Source organism: Bombina bombina, chromosome 4 (genome assembly GCF_027579735.1).
Source record: "Bombina bombina isolate aBomBom1 chromosome 4, aBomBom1.pri, whole genome shotgun sequence".
NCBI classification, from domain to species: Eukaryota; Metazoa; Chordata; class Amphibia; order Anura; family Bombinatoridae; genus Bombina; species Bombina bombina.
The window spans coordinates 411686703-411707212 of NC_069502.1; positions in this window are offsets into that span (position 1 = coordinate 411686703).

Here is a 20510-nt window from a genome sequence, read left to right on the forward strand (position 1 = left end):
AATTGGAGAAATTACTGATCACAGAAGTAAAATACAAGGCAGAAATATCTTTTCTGCAGAAATGTCTAGAATTGGACATTGTACCCAAAGGTCTTTTGGTGCATAAAGAATGCGCGTTTCCTCTTTCAGATAGTATTGCTGAAAAATGGAGACAGGTGTTAATTGAAACTTCCAAAAAATTAATAGAACTAATTATTGAATACAGATCATTGTTAACATCAAACATAGATCTAGAAATAAAGGAAGATGAGGAAATTATCCTTAATCTAGAGAATTCAGGTCCGGAATGTAAGGATATAATAGAAAGGAAGGAAAATTTAATTAAGAAAGTTAGTAAGATCAAAGAGGATGTGATACAAAAGAAAACTAAAAAATTGATGAAAGAGCTTAATAATAAAGAAGAAGAAAGTAACCAAATAATAGAGGACAAAAGTATATCAATAGAGAACATGAATCGAGAAGAAATTGATATTGAACAGACTACTGACCCCATTTTAAATAGGAGCATTGTAATCGATGAGGGTTCAGATCAGAGAGAGGTTACTTTCGAAAGGTTTCAAAATAAGCGACTTTTGAACAGAAATCCACATACTGATAATAGACATAGAGAATATGACTCAAGGCACCCATACAAACACCACCCCCATGCAAATAGACACAACACATATGGGGACAAACGGGGTTTCTATGGAAGGCAATACTTCAATCAGAGATGGGACAGGGGACAGCAATATGATGGGAGGAATAGAGATAATTATTATAATAACTGGCAATCAGAAAGGAGAAATAGAGGAGATTACTCCAACTATTGGAACAGAGAAAGGAGATATGAAGAACACAGGGGAAGATCTGACTATCATGGGCCAGTATACGATACAAGAAGAAGGCATGACGACTTCGGATATGGAGGCTATCGACAACAGCCAGAAAGAGGATATTATCAAGAAGAAAATAGATACCACTACGAATTGACCCCAATTAAAAGGAGAAACTTTCAGGATTCTTCGAGGAATCGAAATAGAGTCTATGAAAACTATGGAGAAGGGATGAATCCATATGAAACTCCAGGAGAATATAGGAGAAATATTAGAAAAAAGGACGAAAGGGAGGAAAGGAAGGAGAAAGAATCTAAAAAGGTCGAAGAAGGAAAAGACTGTAAAAAAGGAAGAGAAACGGACATAAGAACACCAAACTTAACTACACCGACGGCAATGCAGTCAAGTACCTCTAGGGCTACATCTGGACCTTTTTTAGGGTTGGATTACCAACACCAGAAAGGAAGAGAAAAAATCCAACATATGATAAAGACAAAAGGAAAACACACAGAGGCTGCAGAGGGGGTGTAAAGACAAAAAAAGCTAAACAAATCGAGACGGACACTGAGGAAAAGGAAGTGACAAATGGCATATTTAATTTAAGCTCGTATGAACTTAATAAGGATGAAAAGACAATCCTGAACCTTGGACTTTCATTTGCTCCATCAAGGAGTTTAAATAAATTTGATACTTTTGTGAATACGAAAGAATTTATTAGGAAGTTAACCCTGAAGAGATTCTTCCGTAAAGCTGACATAGAAAATATTGGAGAGAATCGAAGAAGGAATGAGAATCTAGATCCAACAGAAGAGTATATACACACCGAACTCAAACCAAGATCACGCTTCTATCCTACAAGCAGTAAAGGATCAGCTATAGAAGCTTTCGAAACCGTGGTGTGCAAGGAGATTAAGGAGATACAATCGAATAAATTAAGATCTAGAAAGCAAAACCTATCAAGGAAACAACGTGAGACCATCAAAAAGCTCGAAAATAACGCGAGCTTAACAATCAAGCCCGCGGACAAAGGAGGCGGGATCGTTGTGATGAACAGGGATAATTATGAGGCTGAAAACAAACGGATTCTGAGCGACACCAGTACATATGAAGAACTAAAAGGAAATCCAACGGAAGTATACGCCAAAGAACTCATAGAGCTGTTGAAAGAAGCAAACGAAGAGGGTATACTCAATGACAAAGAGTTCAACTACCTAAATGTAAAGTATCCAGTTATACCGATACTATATCACTTACCAAAGATCCATAAATCGTTGACCAAACCCCCCGGAAGACCAATTATCTCTGGAATAGGATCTCTGAGTAGCAACCTATCAGAGTACGTGGACAAACATCTACAAAAAGTAGTTAGAACACTACCCTCATACCTGAGGGACTCAACCCAGGTTCTGAATGTTATAGAAGATCTACCCTGGAAAGAGGGTTATATACTGGCATCATGTGACGTAGTATCATTGTACACAAGTATCCCACATGAGGAGGGCATTGATGCAGTAAAATTCTTTTTAGATAAGGAACCTGATATGAGACCAAAACAAAGTAAATTTATACTGGACAGTATCCAGTACATCCTGACGCATAATTTTTTTAATAATGGGGGAAAATTCTATCGTCAAACTTGTGGAACAGCCATGGGGACCAGGTTCGCGCCTAGTTATGCAAATCTCTACATGGGAAAATGGGAGAAAATATTCTGGGACTCCTGTCCAGCTAGCGCGGACCTGGTCCTCTATTGGCGTTATATAGATGATATAATCATAATATGGAAGGGTACTTTGGAAGATCTGATGTTCACGATTGATGTCATGAACCAAAATACAATGAACCTCAAGTTTACATTCGAATGGAGCTACACCGCGCTGACATTCTTAGATTTAAGAATCGAAGTGAAGAAAGGGAGATTGGAAACTTCTACGCATTTTAAAAGCGTAGATAGTAACAATTATGTCCACAGAGAGAGCTGTCACCACATTAAATGGAAGAACAACATCCCAAAGGGGCAATTGTTACGAATGAAAAAGAACTGCTCCAACCTCTCTAAATGGGAAGAACAAGCCTCAATAATCAAAGAAAAATTCATAGAGAGGGGATACGATAAAGAAATGCTGGACCAGAAGCTAAGTGAAGTAAGAAGAACAGAAAGAAAAGAACTAACGAAATATAAAGATAAAACCAAAAAGAATTTTATGGAGGATGACTACAACATAGCAATGATAACCGAATACAGTGATAATAAACAGATTATAGAAAACATCTTTCGGAAACATTGGTCATTATTAAGAGATGATGACATAATAGGAGACAAATTGCCAGAATACCCAAGATTTGTATACAGAAAAACAAAAAATCTGAAAACTAGACTGGCACCAAGCCTCCAAAAGAAAAAGAAGGGAGGAACACAGGATATACATGGAGAGATGATAAAAGGGTTCTTTCCCTGCCACACTTGCAAAGCGTGTAAATGCGGTACTAAAACATCCAAATTTATCTCCCATAACACTAAAGAGGAATTCAGAATAAAAGAGATGATACGCTGCCAAGACAAGGGGATAATCTATTTGTTACAATGTCCGTGCGGACTCCAGTACGTTGGACAAACGTCAAGAGCCCTCAGAGAAAGAATTCGTGAACATCTGCTGATGATAGAAAAATTGAACATGGACACACCGCTTTACCAACACTTTACAACTAAACACAATGGAAATACCAAAGCATTGAAATACATAGGAATACAAAAAGTTGTGAAAAACTGGAGGGGTGGTAACTTTGAGAAACTGCTCCTGACTAATGAATCCAAATGGATATTTCAAATTGACTGCTTATATCCAAGAGGTCTTAATAATAAAGAAGACCTCTCACACTTATTGAACTCCTAGGCAAGAAGAGGAGTAGTGCAAACAGAATAGAGGCCTGTGTATAGAAAGTTTAAAGTGTTGCGGTTAACAAACATCAATGACTGTTATGAAGGACATATAGAAGACCCGTCTTTTGTGACTCCGGTCATAAATCTCTGAATTTCCCCCTCCCTGAATTTCTTCCTCCTCATATACTGAAGCCAGCGAGAAGAACTCCTAAAGACACTCAAGATCCAGCTCATATATAAAAAACTGGAAGATACCCCTCTCTATCATAAGTTAAATGTAGTTTCATATGGTGCTCTATCCCACCGAGTCCCAGCACACTATTATATTGGGGAAGGACAACTCCTGTTGACGACAGGCTGAAGGAACTGTACTAAACGACCCCTATGGAAGGCCGAAGAGGACTCCCTACAGTTTAATAAGCATTAGCAAAACCTACCCTAATCTATGTGTAATTATGGGTATATGGCCATAATAGACCAAAGCAAGTTCTGGCTTACAGCCAGGTGATAGAAGTGTTCCCTATGACTCCTAAGCTAGGGTATTAAAGACCCTATGATTTCTAAGCTAGGGTACTAAAGACCTTCCATATAGTACCCCCAGTCTATTTTTAGCAATTGAATCCTCTGAATTTATACAATAGTACCCCTATTCTATTCCTAGCAATTGAATCTCTAAAAAATTTTAAACGAGAATGCCATAGAATACAAGACCCTTCTGAAATATATAGATTATATATATACGCAAATAGCGAATTTTCAATCTCTTAGATTTTTACTGTAAGACTACATACAACCATAGTCTGCACGCAGTCATCAAGTAACAATTTTCTATTTGTCGACTAATATTATTTAATATCCAAATAAATACTCTCATGTACATACATGTTAATCCAAGGAATTGGTAAAATACATACAACAACCTTATGTCTACCAATAAGAAACTTAATAGCCTCGATCTCCTTAAAGATAAAAACATATCCCTAAAATCTTTTATCCTAGTTATTATGGTAATAGAAGTAGAAGCTGACAACAGCATATATAGTTGTAAATATAGATAATAACTCTCTATATAATTCTTCTAGAAATGGTTTATACAATTTTATGTAAGTTCTTATAAAAAATTTTTTATCAACTATTTTTATACATCTTATCAAAGATAACCAGAAGGCTCCTAAATGATTCCACCTCTCTGTGCTAACTAAAATTAGCCTCCAATTAGAACTAGCCTTTGAATGAAAGATTCAAATTAATGAGAAAGATTACCTTCCTATACATCAGGACCCTATGAGACAAAGATCCTAAATTAATAAGAAGAAAACTGTTACACATATCCCATTCACTCATTTATCGGTTATGTAATTAGAATATATACCCACAAGCCCTCAAAGAACTAGTACACATATCCCATTCACGCATTTTAATTAGAATATATACCCACAAGCCCTCAAAGAATTTGTACCAACAAGGAGAAGACTATACTGCCACTCCCCCTTCTTAACTGTTACACATAGATAGACACCTGAAGAAAGAGATTTCTTTAAATTTAAATTTATTTTTACAATTTTTTGCACATTTAAAAACAATCCCTCCATCTCTGTATGCATTATATATTTTTTCTCTATATAACAAAAGAATGTGCGAACTGAAATCGCAATAACTAAACAGATTCAAAACGCTTAAAAGACCAAGTAAATGGCATAAAAGGCGAGGTCTGAGTAGCGCACTTTCCCTCCATCTGAATGAATGAGACCGGAAGTGTTTGAACTGGAATTCCGGAAGTAATTTACACACGAACATTCTGATTCCAGCTATAAAGAACCCCTTTCATACCAATTGGTACTGTAAGCCATTACTAAGACAACTGTGAGATCTAAATAAGGACTCTCATAGATTAAAAACAAACATTTTATTAAATAAGAATAGACTCGAAAACCGGAAGTACTAAACAAACACTTCCGGGTCACATTTAAACAAACAGCTATAAAAGAGCTCTGTAAATACATGATACCAGTCTTGATAAAGGTCTAGCATAGACCGAAACGCGTCGACTGGTGAGTTATATTTCAATTTGTCATATGATAAGAAAACTATCTGCACTATTGTATGTTTATTTTTTAGGTATCGCTGAAACTAGAGAGGACTAGGACTTCCGGTTTCTAAACCCCAACCCGGCTTCGGCTGCAGAACCATTACGCTAATATTAGCAGAAGGTTTCAAAATTTATTTATCTATTTGATGGATTGACTGTTCATTACAGGAACGCTTATACTAGCAGAAGGTTTAAAAATCACTTATCTGTTGTTGGATTGACTGTTCATTTATTGTTTTTCCTTTTACACAGTGGCCACTGTTTTTTTGAATCATCTGGTCTGCTCTTAAGTTTAAGGGACCTTCACATTTTTTTGAGACTATTTTTTGAGATTGTTTATTGCTTGTTTTGCTTTTTCATTTTTATTTTTGAACAACACAAAGGGGCTCCACAGTGTTCACAGAGTATATATATATTTGTCTGTCATTTTTAACGTTAATACTTCACGCCAATCGTTACAGTCTAACGTTGCTCACAATTACCACAAATTGTGATTCTTTGTTGTTTTCTTTGTTTCACGCCGAATCTGTTTTGATGTCCCACGCTATTTTTAATTATCTAGTGTGCTATTTTTATTTGTATTTATAGTTTGCAACCATCACTCACGAATATTTATCACCATCACTGTTTTGGACAACAATAAAAGTCAGATAAACCGTGAGGATATATCTCACACCATATACATCTTATTTGCTGCTGTAACTAGCAGAACCATCCTACGCTGCTGTAACCAGCAGATTCAATCTACCTACATCTAGATTTCTTTTTTAGGTTTGTACAGATAGACTTTCCAAACATCAAGGATTGCTCACATAGGCTGCTATAAAACGACATTTATTGTATGTCACACACGCCACAGCAATTAGCAAAGTAATTCTGATCTTATTTAATTTTGAAAGCAATATCCTGCTACACCACATAGACGGTTTTTAGAACACGAAACATGTTCCACCCATATTAATCCAGATATTGTCATTGGGAAACTAGGCAATACGAGTGTTTTATTCTAGCCACTGATCAAGGCTAGTATTTAAATTTCGGTCTTTTTTGCGTAGTTTTTTATTATTTTAATTTGTTACTTGTTTTTACCTGTTTTTATTTCTGTATAAATAAAATGCATTTGTTATAATATCGTGATTTTAACTATCATTGGCTCAGACCTAGCCTTTTTTGGCGCTTTGGCAACCTCTATTATTTACACACACAGTCTACTGTCAACCAATTCCAACAGGTAATTGATACCATCTATAATTCATGGACAGGTGTTAACACTGCATCACACAATTCCAACCTGGCCTGTTAGGATGGCCTGAAAACAGGTTTGAAAACCAGTGGTCTATATGTTACTGACAAAGAGAAAAGAGGGAAATTACTAGTGTTATTGGCACAAAGACTATTAAAGTGATAGGAAGGTCCAAATGGAAATGTGCACTGCTGCATTTCAATGTGAAATTAAAGCATTTTTACAATATACTTCCATTAGCAAAAATGCTTCTTGTAAGAGTTATTACTGTTTTCTGCAGCTTACGCACATATCCCGTGCGGCCTGTGCACCAGTATTCAAATACGACACCTCTTGTCAGTGGTGGCTTGTATGACACAAATTTCATCTTCACAGGAGCCATACACACCATCTTCAGCTCTCTGAGCTTGAATACTGGTGCACAGGCCCTCACAGGATATGTGCGTATGCTGCAGAACTAGAAGCATTTTTGCTCATGGAAATATATTGCAAAAAATGCTTCTATTTTAATTTGAAATGCAACCATGCACATTTCAATTTTGACCTTTCTATCCCTTTAAGTCACTGCTCTGTGTGTCACTAAAGCCAAGGTTGTTAAATTATTTATGTTACTTGCACAAAATTCTGCTCTATGGCCTAGTTTACATTGCTGTGGTAAACTGTGGTAACAACATGTATCTCCACTACTAGGGAGTTGTTTTATGACACCACCAATTTACACAATTTTACAACTGGTTATATCATTGCTCTTTTTTAAATGGCACAAAAGGGGAGGGATTAAAATCACTGTTCTGCGTCCAAACATAAGAAACTAGGAACGTAGGAATTACATCAAATTGCATGATTCAACACAATCTTTTTTTTTTTGCAAATGAAAGAGTCATATTTTTAAAATTGTCCCTGATTTGCATATTATTTATTCAATGACTAACTAGACTTGCAGACAATTCGGAGTTATAGCTCATTACATGCAGTTTTATTATAGTATACACACACCAATGACACTATGATAATGGCATATATCACTATTTATTAAAAATCTAATCTATCTGGGAGTAGGAGGATTGGATTTTTTTTTTTATTTTTATACTTTTTCTTTATTGAATGCAAGAACTTTACATACATTTGTATATTAGAAAATATATCTGAGGAATATATCTTTTCCTCAGAAAATAAATAGACCATCATTTGTGAGCAGAGGATGGCCTTCGTTTATCACTGCCAACTATTTAATTTTTGTGCAATTTCGAGTCTGGCAACAAGATTGCTTTCCAGATGTATCTATTTATATATAGCTCTGTCGTTTTGTGCCAGTTTGTGACCAATTTTATCTGATCTAAACCAAGGAAATCTGACTATTCATATCTTCTACAGCTGCAGTTTTAGTGTGTTTTACCACTCTTCTGGACTCTTGATTTGTCCTGATGATTCTGGTCCATACCACTTTCTATCTAACACTTCCTCTTATCTACTTCATGGAATGACTATACCCCTATATTGAAGCTTTTCACATCTTGAGTCCTATACAAAATGTTGGAATAGTGCACCTTTAACATCACTACTCAGCTTTTGGGTCCATACCGGGACTGACATCTTCTTTACACCCTTGACAGTCTTGCCAGCTCAGACTGCTGGGCTTTGACTGTTTCTATGGCCTGCTGACTATTACATGCCCCTACGCTGTTCTGCTGGCGATCAAATAGCTGTAATGTCTTGCAGGATATTACCTACATAGGACCAGATTATGAATGTAGCGCTAACTGTTATGCGTGAATGATAAGGTGTTTATCGCGGGTGTTTGTGTTAAATACAAATTTACCTGTAAAATAAAACCTAACCTGTCTTACAGTAAAACCTAACATTACACTAAAATTAAATAAATTACATTAATCAAATACAATTTAACTAAATTACAAAAAAAGAAACACTAAATTACACAAAATAAAAAAGAAATGATCAAATATTTAAATGAATTACTCCTAATCTAATAGCCCTATCAAAATAAAAAAGCCCCCTAAATAATAAAACCCCTAGCCTAAACTAAACTGCCAATAGCCCTTAAAAAGGCCTTTTGCGGGGCATTGCCCCAAAGATATCAGCTCTTTTACCTGGCAAATAAAAATACAAACATCCCCCCAACAGTAAAACCCACCACCCACACAACCCACCCCCCCAAATAAAATTCTATCTAAAAAAACCTAAGCTACCCATTGCCCTGATAAGGGTATTTGGATGGGCATTGCCCTTAAAAGGGCATTCAGCTCTTTTACATTGCCCAAACCCTAAGCTAAAAATAAAACCCACCCAATAAACCCTTAATAAAACCTAACACTAACCACCGAAGATCCACTTACAGTTTTGGAAGACCGGACATCCATCCTCATCCAGCTAGCGAAGTCCTCATCCAAGCAGCAAGAAGTCCTCAACAAAGCCAGGAGAAGTCTTCATCCAAGCGGCAAGAAGTCATCATCCAGGCGGGCAGAAGTCTTCATCCAGACGGCATCTTCTATCTTCATCCTTCCGGCACGGAGCGGGTCCATCTTCAAGACATCTGGCGCGGAGCATCCTCTTCATACGGTCCCAGACGTACACTGAAGGTTCCCTTTAAGGGACGTCATCCAAGATGGCATCCCTTGAATTCTGATTGGCTGATAGAATTCTATCTTCTGTGGAAGTCCCATTGAAAAAGGACTTTTTAAAAAGTGTGGTACTTAAGTTGCGTGACGGCCAAAAAGGTGTGCGGTACACCTATACCTACAACACCTGTAATACCAGCGGTAGTGAAAAAGAGCCATAACAATGCTTTTTCACTCAACGCACAATTCTTAATCTAGCTGATAGTCTGATAAAAGTTATTTTCAAAAATTGCAATAAAAATTTATATGGACTCAAAGATATGAGGTCTCAGGTAAGAGAAAAAAAAAAGGCTGCAAAGGGCTTTAACATAGAGATACATACATATACATGTCTAAATATGTATAGGTATAAATATAAATATATATGTGTGTGTATATATATGTATCATATATATATATATATATATATATATATATATATATATATATATATATATATATATATATATATATATAAATTTAATATTAAAAGTACATTATTTTCTATAAGCTAGATTACGAGTTTTGAGCGCTATAGGGAAATTATCGACCACCACAAAAGCGGCGGTATTTCACCTCCCTATAGCGCTGCTATTACAGGTTTTGTAAAACCCAGCTTGTACGGGCGATATGGTTGCGTTGAGCTCCATACCTCACCCAAATACAAGCAGTGTTTTGACGTGCTCATGCACAATTTCCCCATAGGCATCAATGGGGAGAGTCGGCTAAAAAAAGCCTAACACCTGCGATCGCGGAAACAAAAGCTCCGTAACGCAGCCCCATTGATGTCTAGGGGGAAAGAAAAACTTATGTTTAAACCTAACACCCTAACATAAAAAACACGTCTAAACACCACTAATCTGCTTCCCCTAACATAGCTGCCACCTACATTACAGTTATTAACCCCTAATCTGCTGGCCCAAACATCGCCGCCCCCTAAATACACTTTTTAACCCCTAATCTGCCACCCTTAACATCGCCGCCACCTATATTACAGTTATTAACCCGTAATCTGCTGGCCCGAACTTCTCCGCCACTTACCTACACTTATTAGCCCCTAATCTGTCACCCCCAATGTCGACACCACTATACTAAAGTTATTAACCCCTAAACCTCTGGCCTCCCACATCACTAACACTACATAATATATTAACCCCTAAACCTAACGCTAACGTAACCCTAACCCTAAGCATAAATCTAACCCTTGCGTAACCCTGAACCTAACCCTAGCACCCCCTAACTTAAATATAATTAAAATAAATCTAAATAAAACTTACAATTATTACCTAAATAACCTATTTAAAACTAAATACATACTAACCTGTAAAATAAAACCTATGCTAGCTACAAAATAACTAATAGTTACATTGTAGCTAGCTTAGGTTTTATTTTTATATCACACGTAACTTTGTATTTATTTTAACTAGGTAGACTAGTAAGTAAATAGTTATTAACTATTTACTAACTACCTAGTAAAAATAGATACAAAGCTACCTGTACAATAAAACCTAACCTGCCTTACACTAAAAACTAACATTACAATAAAATAAAAAAATTAAATTAATAAAATACAATTATCTAAATTACAAAAAAAATAAACACTAAATTACACAAAATAAAAAAATTAAATTATCCAAAATAAAAATGAATTACTCCTAATCTAATAGCCCTATAAAAAGAAAATAGCCCCCCAAAATAAAAAAAAACCTAGCCTACACTAAACTGCGAATAGCCCTTAAAAGGGACTTTTGCGGGGCATTGCCCCAAAGAAATCAGCTGTTTTACCTGTAAAAAAAATACAAACAACCCCCCAACAGTAAAACCCACCACCCACACAACCAAACCCCCCAAATAAAAACCTAAATCTAAATAAACTTAAGCTAACCATTGCCCTGAAAAGGGCATTTGGATGGGCATTGCTCTTAAAAGGGTATTTAGCTCTTTTATATTGCCTAAAACCCACCCAATAAACCCTTAAAAAACCTAACACTAACCCCTGATGATCCACTTACAGTTCTCGAAGACCGGACATCCATGCTCATCCAAGCAGGCAGAAGTCTTCATCCAGACGGCATCATCTATCTTCATCCATCTGGCGCGGAGCTGGTCCATCTTCAAGACATACGGCACGGACCATCCTCTTCTTCCGATCATCGCTGTAGAATGAAGTTTCCCTTTAAGTGACGTCAATAGAATGCAAGCTCAATCTTATTGGCTGATTGCAACAGCCAATAGGATTTTTTCACCTTTAATTCCTATTGGCTGATAGAATCCTATCAGCCAATTAGAATGTAAGGGACGCCATCTTGGATGACTAAACTTAAAGGGAAACTTAATTCTACAGTGACCATCAGAAGAAGAGGATGCTCTGCGCTGGATGTCTTGAAGATGGACCCGCTCCACGCCGGATGGATGAAGATAGAAGATGCCGGCTTGGATGAAGACTTCTGCTGCTAGGATGAGGATGGATATCCAATCTCCAACATCCAGTGGATCATCAGGGGTTAGTGTTAGGTTTTTTTAAGGGTTTATTGGGTGGGTTTTATTTTTAGAGTAGGGTTTTGGGCAATGTAAAAGAGCTAAATGCCCTTTTAAGAGCAATGCCCATTCAAATGCCCTTTTCAGGGCAATGGTTAGCTTTGGTTTATTTTGATGGGGTTTGGTTGTGTGGTGTTTGTTTTTACTGTTCTGGGGTTGTTTGTATTTTTTTTTACAGGTAAAAGAGCTGATTTCTTTGGGGTAATGACCTGCAAAAGGCCCTTTTAAGGGCTATTGGCAGTTTAGTGTAGGCTAGGGATTTTTTTATTTGTATAGGGCTATTAGATTAGGAGTAATTCGTTTTTATTTTGGATGATTTTTTTTTTATTTTGTTTAATTTAGTGTTTATTTTTTTGGTAATTTAGATAATTGTATTTGATTAATTTAATTTTTTATTTTATTGTAATGTTAGTTTTTAGTGTAAGGCAGGTAAGGTTTTATTTTACAGGTAACTTTTATTTATTTTAACTAGGAAGTTAGATAATTGTTAATAACTATTTACTAACTAGTCTACCTAGTTAAAAATATAATTTATGCTTACCTGATAAATTCATTTCTCCTGTAGTGTAGTCAGTCCACGGGTCATCCATTACTTATGGGATTATATCTCCTCCCTAACAGGAAGTGCAAGAGGATCACCCAAGCAGAGCTGCTACATAGCTCCTCCCCTCTACGTCATACCCAGTCATTCGACCGAAACCAAACGAGAAAGGAGAAAACTATAGGGTGCAGTGGTGACTGGAGTTTAATTTAAAATTTAGACCTGCCGTAAAAAACAGGGCGGGCCGTGGACTGACTACACTACAGGAGAAATGAATTTATCAGGTAAGCATAAATTATATTTTCTCCTGTTAAGTGTAGTCAGTCCACGGGTCATCCATTACTTATGGGATACCAATACCAAAGCTAAAAGTACACGGATGACGGGAGGGACAGGCAGGATCTTTACACGGAAGGAACCACTGCCTGTAGAACCTTTCTCCCAAAAACAGCCTCCGAAGAAGCAAAAGTGTCAAATTTGTAAAATTTTGAAAAAGTGTGAAGTGAAGACCAAGTTGCAGCCTTGCAAATCTGTTCAACAGAGGCCTCATTCTTAAAGGCCCAAGTGGAAGCCACAGCTCTAGTAGAATGAGCCGTAATCCTTTCAGGAGGCTGCTGTCCAGCAGTCTCATAGGCTAAACGTATTATGCTACGAAGCCAAAAAGAGAGAGAGGTAGCCAAAGCTTTTTGACCTCTCCTCTGTCCAGAATAAACGACAAACAGGGAAGAAGTTTGACGAAAATCTTTAGTTGCCTGCAAATAAAATTTCAGGGCACGGACGACGTCCAGATTGTGCAGAAGTCGTTCCTTCTTTGAAGAAGGGTTAGGGCACAATGATGGAACAACAATCTCTTGATTGATATTCTTGTTAGTGACTACCTTAGGTAAGAACCCAGGTTTAGTACGCAGAACTACCTTGTCTGAATGAAAAATCAGATAAGGAGAATCACAATGTAAGGCCGATAACTCAGAGACTCTTCGAGCCGAGGAAATAGCCATTAAAAACAGAACTTTCCAAGATAACAGTTTGATATCAATGGAATGAAGGGGTTCAAACGGAACACCTTGCAGAACGTTAAGAACTAAGTTTAAGCTCCACGGCGGAGCAACAGTCTTAAATACAGGCTTAATCCTAGCCAAAGCCTGACAAAAAGCCTGAACGTCTGGAACTTCTGCCAGACGTTTGTGTAAAAGGATAGACAGAGCTGAAATCTGTCCCTTTAACGAACTAGCAGATAAACCCTTTTCTAAACCTTCTTGTAGAAAAGACAATATCCTAGGAATCCTAACCTTACTCCATGAGTAACTCTTGGATTCGCACCAATATAAGTATTTATGCCATATTTTATGGTAAATTTTCCTGGTAACAGGTTTCCTAGCCTGTATTAAGGTATCAATCACTGACTCCGAGAATCCCCGCTTTGATAGAATCAAGCGTTCAATCTCCATGCAGTCAGCCTCAGAGAAATTAGATTTGGATGTTTGAAAGGACCCTGAATCAGAAGGTCCTGTCTCAGAGGCAGAGACCACGGTGGACAGGACATGTCCACTAGATCTGCATACCAGGTCCTGCGTGGCCACGCAGGCGCTATTAGAATCATCGATGCTCTCTCCTGTTTGATCCTGGCAATCAATCGAAGAAGCATCGGGAAGGGTGGAAACACATAAGCCATGTTGAAGACCCAAGGTGCTGTCAGAGCATCTATCAGTACCGCTCCCGGGTCCCTGGACCTGGATCTGTAACAAGGAAGCTTGGCGTTCTGGCGAGACGCCATGAGATCCAGATCTGGTTTGCCCCAATGATGAAGCAGTTGAGCAAACACCTTCGGATGAAGTTCCCACTCCCCCGGATGAAAGGTCTGGCGACTTAGAAAATCCGCCTCCCAGTTCTCCACGCCTGGGATGTGGATCGCTGACAGGTGGCAAGAGTGAGACTCTGCCCAGCGAATTATCTTTGAGACTTCCATCATCGCTAGGGAACTCCTTGTTCCTCCTTGATGGTTGATGTAAGCCACAGTCGTGATGTTGTCCGACTGAAACCTGATGAACCTCAGAGTTGCTAACTGAGGCCAAGCCAGAAGAGCATTGAAAATTGCTCTTAATTCCAGAATGTTTATTGGAAGGAGTCTCTCCTCCTGAGTCCATGATCCCTGAGCCTTCAGGGAATTCCAGACTGCGCCCCAACCTAGAAGGCTGGCGTCTGTTGTTACAATCGTCCAATCTGGCCTGCGGAAGGGCATCCCCTTGGACAGATGTGGCCGAGAAAGCCACCATAGAAGAGAATCTCTGGTCTCTTGATCCAGATTTAGCAGAGGGGACAAATCTGAGTAATCCCCATTCCACTGACTTAGCATGCACAATTGCAGCGGTCTGAGATGCAGGCGCACAAAAGGTACTATGTCCATTGCCGCTACCATTAAGCCGATTACCTCCATGCACTGAGCCACTGACGGGTGTTGAATGGAATGAAGGACACGGCAAGCATTTAGAAGTTTTGATAACCTGTCCTCCGTCAGGTAAATTTTCATTTCTACAGAATCTATAAGAGTCCCTAAGAAGGGAACTCTTGTGAGTGGCAATAGAGAACTCTTTTCTACGTTCACCTTCCACCCATGCGACCTTAGAAATGCCAGAACTAACTCTGTATGAGACTTGGCAGTTTGGAAACTTGACGCTTGTATCAGAATGTCGTCTAGGTACGGAGCTACCGCTATGCCTCGCGGTCTTAGTACCGCCAGAAGAGAGCCCAGAACCTTTGTAAAGATTCTTGGAGCCGTAGCTAACCCGAAGGGAAGAGCTACAAACTGGTAATGCCTGTTTAGGAAGGCAAATCTTAGATACCGGTAATGATCCTTGTGAATCGGTATGTGAAGGTAGGCATCCTTTAGATCCACTGTGGTCATGTACTGACCTTCTTGGATCATGGGTAAGATGGTTCGAATAGTTTCCATTTTGAACGATGGAACTCTTAGGAATTTGTTTAGGATCTTTAAGTCCAAGATTGGTCTGAAAGTTCCCTCTTTTTTGGGAACCACAAACAGATTTGAATAGAACCCTTGTCCGTGTTCCGACCGCGGAACTGGGTGGATCACTCCCATTAGTAAGAGGTCTTGTACACAGCGTAGAAACGCCTCTTTCTTTATCTGGTTTGCTGATAACCTTGAAAGATGAAATCTCCCTTGTGGAGGAGAAGCTTTGAAGTCCAGAAGATATCCCTGAGATATGATCTCCAACGCCCAGGGATCCTGGACATCTCTTGCCCAAGCCTGGGCGAAGAGAGAAAGTCTGCCCCCCACTAGATCCGTTTACGGATCGGGGGCCCTCACTTCATGCTGTCTTAGGGGCAGCAGAAGGTTTTCTGGCCTGCTTGCCCTTGTTCCAGGACTGGTTAGGTTTCCAGCCCTGTCTGTAGCGAGCAACAGTTCCTTCCTGTCTTGGAGCGGAGGAAGTTGATGCTGCTCCTGCCTTGAAGTTACGAAAGGCACGAAAATTAGACTGTTTAGCCCTTGGTTTGGCCCTGTCTTGAGGCAGGGCATGGCCCTTACCTCCAGTAATGTCAGCGATAATTTCTTTCAAACCGGGCCCGAATAATGTCTGCCCTTTGAAAGGAATATTAAGCAATTTAGATTTAGAAGTCACATCAGCTGACCAGGATTTAAGCCACAGCGCTCTACGTGCTTGAATGGCGAATCCGGAGTTCTTAGCTGTAAGTTTGGTTAAGTGTACTACGGCATCAGAAATAAATGAATTAGCTAGCTTAAGGGCTTTAAGCTTGTTTATAATCTCATCCAATGGAGCTGTGTCAAGGGTCTCTTCCAGAGACTCAAACCAGAATGCCGCCGCAGCAGTGACAGGCGCAATGCATGCAAGGGGTTGTAATATAAAACCTTGTTGAACAAACATTTTCTTAAGGTAACCCTCTAATTTTTTATCCATTGGATCTGAAAAAGCACAGCTATCCTCCACCGGGATAGTGGTGCGCTTAGCCAGAGTAGAAACTGCTCCCTCCACCTTAGGAACCATCTGCCATAAGTCCCGTGTGGTGGCGTCTATTGGAAACATTTTTCTAAATATAGGAGGGGGTGAAAAAGGCACACCGGGTCTATCCCACTCCTTGTTAACAATTTCTGTAAGCCTTTTAGGTATAGGAAAAACGTCAGTACACGCCGGTACCGCAAAATATTTATCCAGCCTACATACTTTCTCTGGAATTGCAACCGTGTTACAATCATTCAGAGCCGCCAAAACCTCCCCTAGTAATACACGGAGGTTCTCAAGCTTAAATTTAAAATTTGAAATGTCTGAATCCAGTTTACTTGGATCAGATCCGTCACCCACGGAATGAAGCTCTCCGTCCTCATGTTCTGCAAATTGTGACGCAGTATCAGACATGGCTCTATTATTATCAGCACACTCTGTTCTTATTCCAGAGTGATCTCGTTTACCTCTAAATTCTGGCAGTTTAGATAGTACTTCAGTCATAACATTAGCCATGTCTTGCAAAGTGATTTGTATGGGCCGCCCTGATGTACTTGGCGCCACAATATCACGCACCTCCTGAGCGGGAGGGGAAGGTACTGACACGTGAGGAGAGTTAGTCTGCATAACTTCCCCCTCGTTGTCTGGTGATATATTTTTCACATATAAAGTTTGACTTTTATTCAAAGTAACATCTATACATTGAGTGCACAAATTTCTATTGGGCTCCACATTGGCCTTTAAACATATTGAACAAACAGCTTCATCTGTGTCAGACATGTTTAAACAGACTAGCAATAACACTAGCAAGCTTGGAAAAAAAAAAACTTTTAAATAAATTTACAAGCTATATAAACAACGCTAATGCGCCTTTAAGAAACATAAAAATGTGACACAGTTGAATTAACGATGAACCAAATATGTTAAAACAACCAAATTTTAACAGAAAATGTACAAAGTTAGCAGAGAATTGCACCCACAAGCAAAAGGATGATTAACCCCTTAATACCCAAAACGGATAACAGTTGAAATAATAAACATTTTTTATCACAGTCAAACACACTGTCACAGATCTGCTGTGACTGATTACCTCCCTCAAAACTAGTTTTGGAGACCCCTGGGCTCTGTAGAGACGTCCTGGATCATGGAGGAAGAAACAGGAAGACTGTGACTAAATTTTTACTGCGCAATAAAGCGCTAAAATAGGCCCCTCCCACTCATATTACAACAGTGGGGAAGCTCAGTAAACTGTTTTTATTCAGAAACAAACGACAGCCATGTGGAAAAATCACCAAGTACCTCAGAAAAAACGATTAACATGCCAGTAAAACGTTTTTAAAAATGAAAATTATGAAGTGTTATTAATAAGCCTGCTGCTAGTCGCTTTCACTGCAGTGCAGGCTCAAATATTACTTTAATATAGACAGTATTTTCTTAGTGAAATTCCATTCCCCAGAAATACCTCAGAGTATACATACATACATATCAGCCTGATACCAGTCGCTACTACTGCATTTAATGCTGCACTTACATTACATCGGTATTAGCAGTATTTTCTCAGTCAATTCCATTCCTTAGAAAATAATATACTGCACATACCTCCTTGCAGGTGGGCCCTGCATGCTATCCCCTGTTCTGAAGTTACCTCACTCCTCAGAATGGCCGAGAACAGCAAGTGGATCTTAGTTACGACCGCTAAGATCATAGACAAACTCAGGTAGATTCTTCTTCTAATGCTGCCTGAGAAGAAACAACACACTCCGGTGCCGTTTAAAATAACAAACTTTTGATTGAAGAAATAAAAAAAACTAAGTTTAACACACCACAGTCCTCTCACACGTCCTATCTATTAGTTAGGTGCAAGAGAATGACTGGGTATGACGTAGAGGGGAGGAGCTATGTAGCAGCTCTGCTTGGGTGATCCTCTTGCACTTCCTGTTAGGGAGGAGATATAATCCCATAAGTAATGGATGACCCGTGGACTGACTACACTTAACAGGAGAAATAAATACAAACTTACGTGTGAAATAAAAAAAAACTAAGCTAGCTATAATGTAACTATTAGTTATGTTATAGCTAGCTTAGGTTTTATTTTACAGGTAAGTATGTATTTAGTTTTAAATAGGAATTATTTATGCAATAATTGTAAGTTTTATTTAGAGTTATTTTAATTATATTTAAGTTAGGGGGTGTTAGAGTTAGGGTTAAGTTAGGGTTAGATTTAGGATTACGTTATGGTTAGGTTTAGAGGTTAATAGGTTTATTATAGTGGAGGTGTGGGCGGACGGCAGATTAGGGTGTTTAGTGTACTTTTTAACACTTTAGTTATGATTTTTATGGTACAGCTTTGTAACGTAAAACTCACAACTACTGACTTTAGATGGCGGTACAGATCTTATGGTTATAGAGTGTACCGCTCACTTATTGGCCTCCCAGGCAAACATTTAATACCGGCGCTATGAAAGTCCCATTGAAAAATGACTTTTTAAAATGCGCGGTACTGATGTTGTGTGACGGCTAAAAAGGTGTGTGGTACACCTATACCTGCAAGACTTGTAATAGCGGTGTTAGGGAAAGAGCATCGTTATGAAGCATAACAATGCTTTTTCACTCATAACGCCAAACTCGTAATCTAGCTGTATGTGAAGAACATAGGAATTTAAAATATGCATTCTGTGCATCGCGTTTCTCAATTTAAATCTTAACGCGGTCGGGTTAGCGCACATGCGAAGTTAGGATTATTATTGAAATATTACATAAAAATATTAATAAAAATTTATATTATTAAAAATGAATAAACATACTGTAAAATATATAGATATATTCTATGGATTATTTAGAAAATTTTACAGTATGTTTATTAATTTTTCATAATTTATATTCATTTTTATGAATATTTTATATGTAATATTTCAATAAATTGAGACACACAATGCGCAAAACACATATTTTACATTCCTATGTTCTTCACATAGAGAATAATGCTTTTTTATTATAAAGGTGGTAAAGCATTATAGTGCTGGACACCTATTGTTGTTAGTATTATTATTATTATTATTTTTTTTATTATTATTTTTTTCTGCCTTTTTTTTCAAATGCTTATAATAAGCACAGCATAATTTAAAAATTCATGAAACTTGGCACAATGCTAGAGATCTATGCTGTGCATAATCCTGTGCAACATAAATCTCATAGGTGGGGCGTGACTCTGGGCAGCTCCTTGAATGGACGCATTATCAGTTGCTCTGTGTGAAACATTAATATTTTGCCTTCTATTGATGTTTATGAGGATCTCCCATCTACCTCTCCCTGATGATTAGGCTCTGCTTGCAAAGAGGAATCAAATGATACCACAACATTGGGACTACCACACTTAATAACTGATCCGGAGAGTTGAGGCCTAAGGCAGTCACTTCAGTGAGAGGCTCTCAACACCCCCCCCCCCGGTACCTTGTAAGCCGGGTATGCAGTGCGTAGACACTGAAAACAGTCAAACTAACTAACTAGGGGTCACTAAACACTAGATCGCTTATAGGATATCTAAGAACTAAAAGTCAGCAACGACGGACTTAAAGAGCCTGCAAGCTTACCACAAAGAGATTATAATGGCGTCTTCCCACTGTAGTGAGAGGGCCATGGCTGCACTTGACCGGTGGGAGAAAAAAAACGCATATGATGCTGGCGGAACATTTTGCAAGACTCCAACGGGACCTGCTCGATTTACTGTGTCCATCCCTGGAAGATACCATGACACGGAGAGATCCTAACGCAATGAAGGCCTCTCACGAGGTGAACGAGGGGGAGCCGGGAG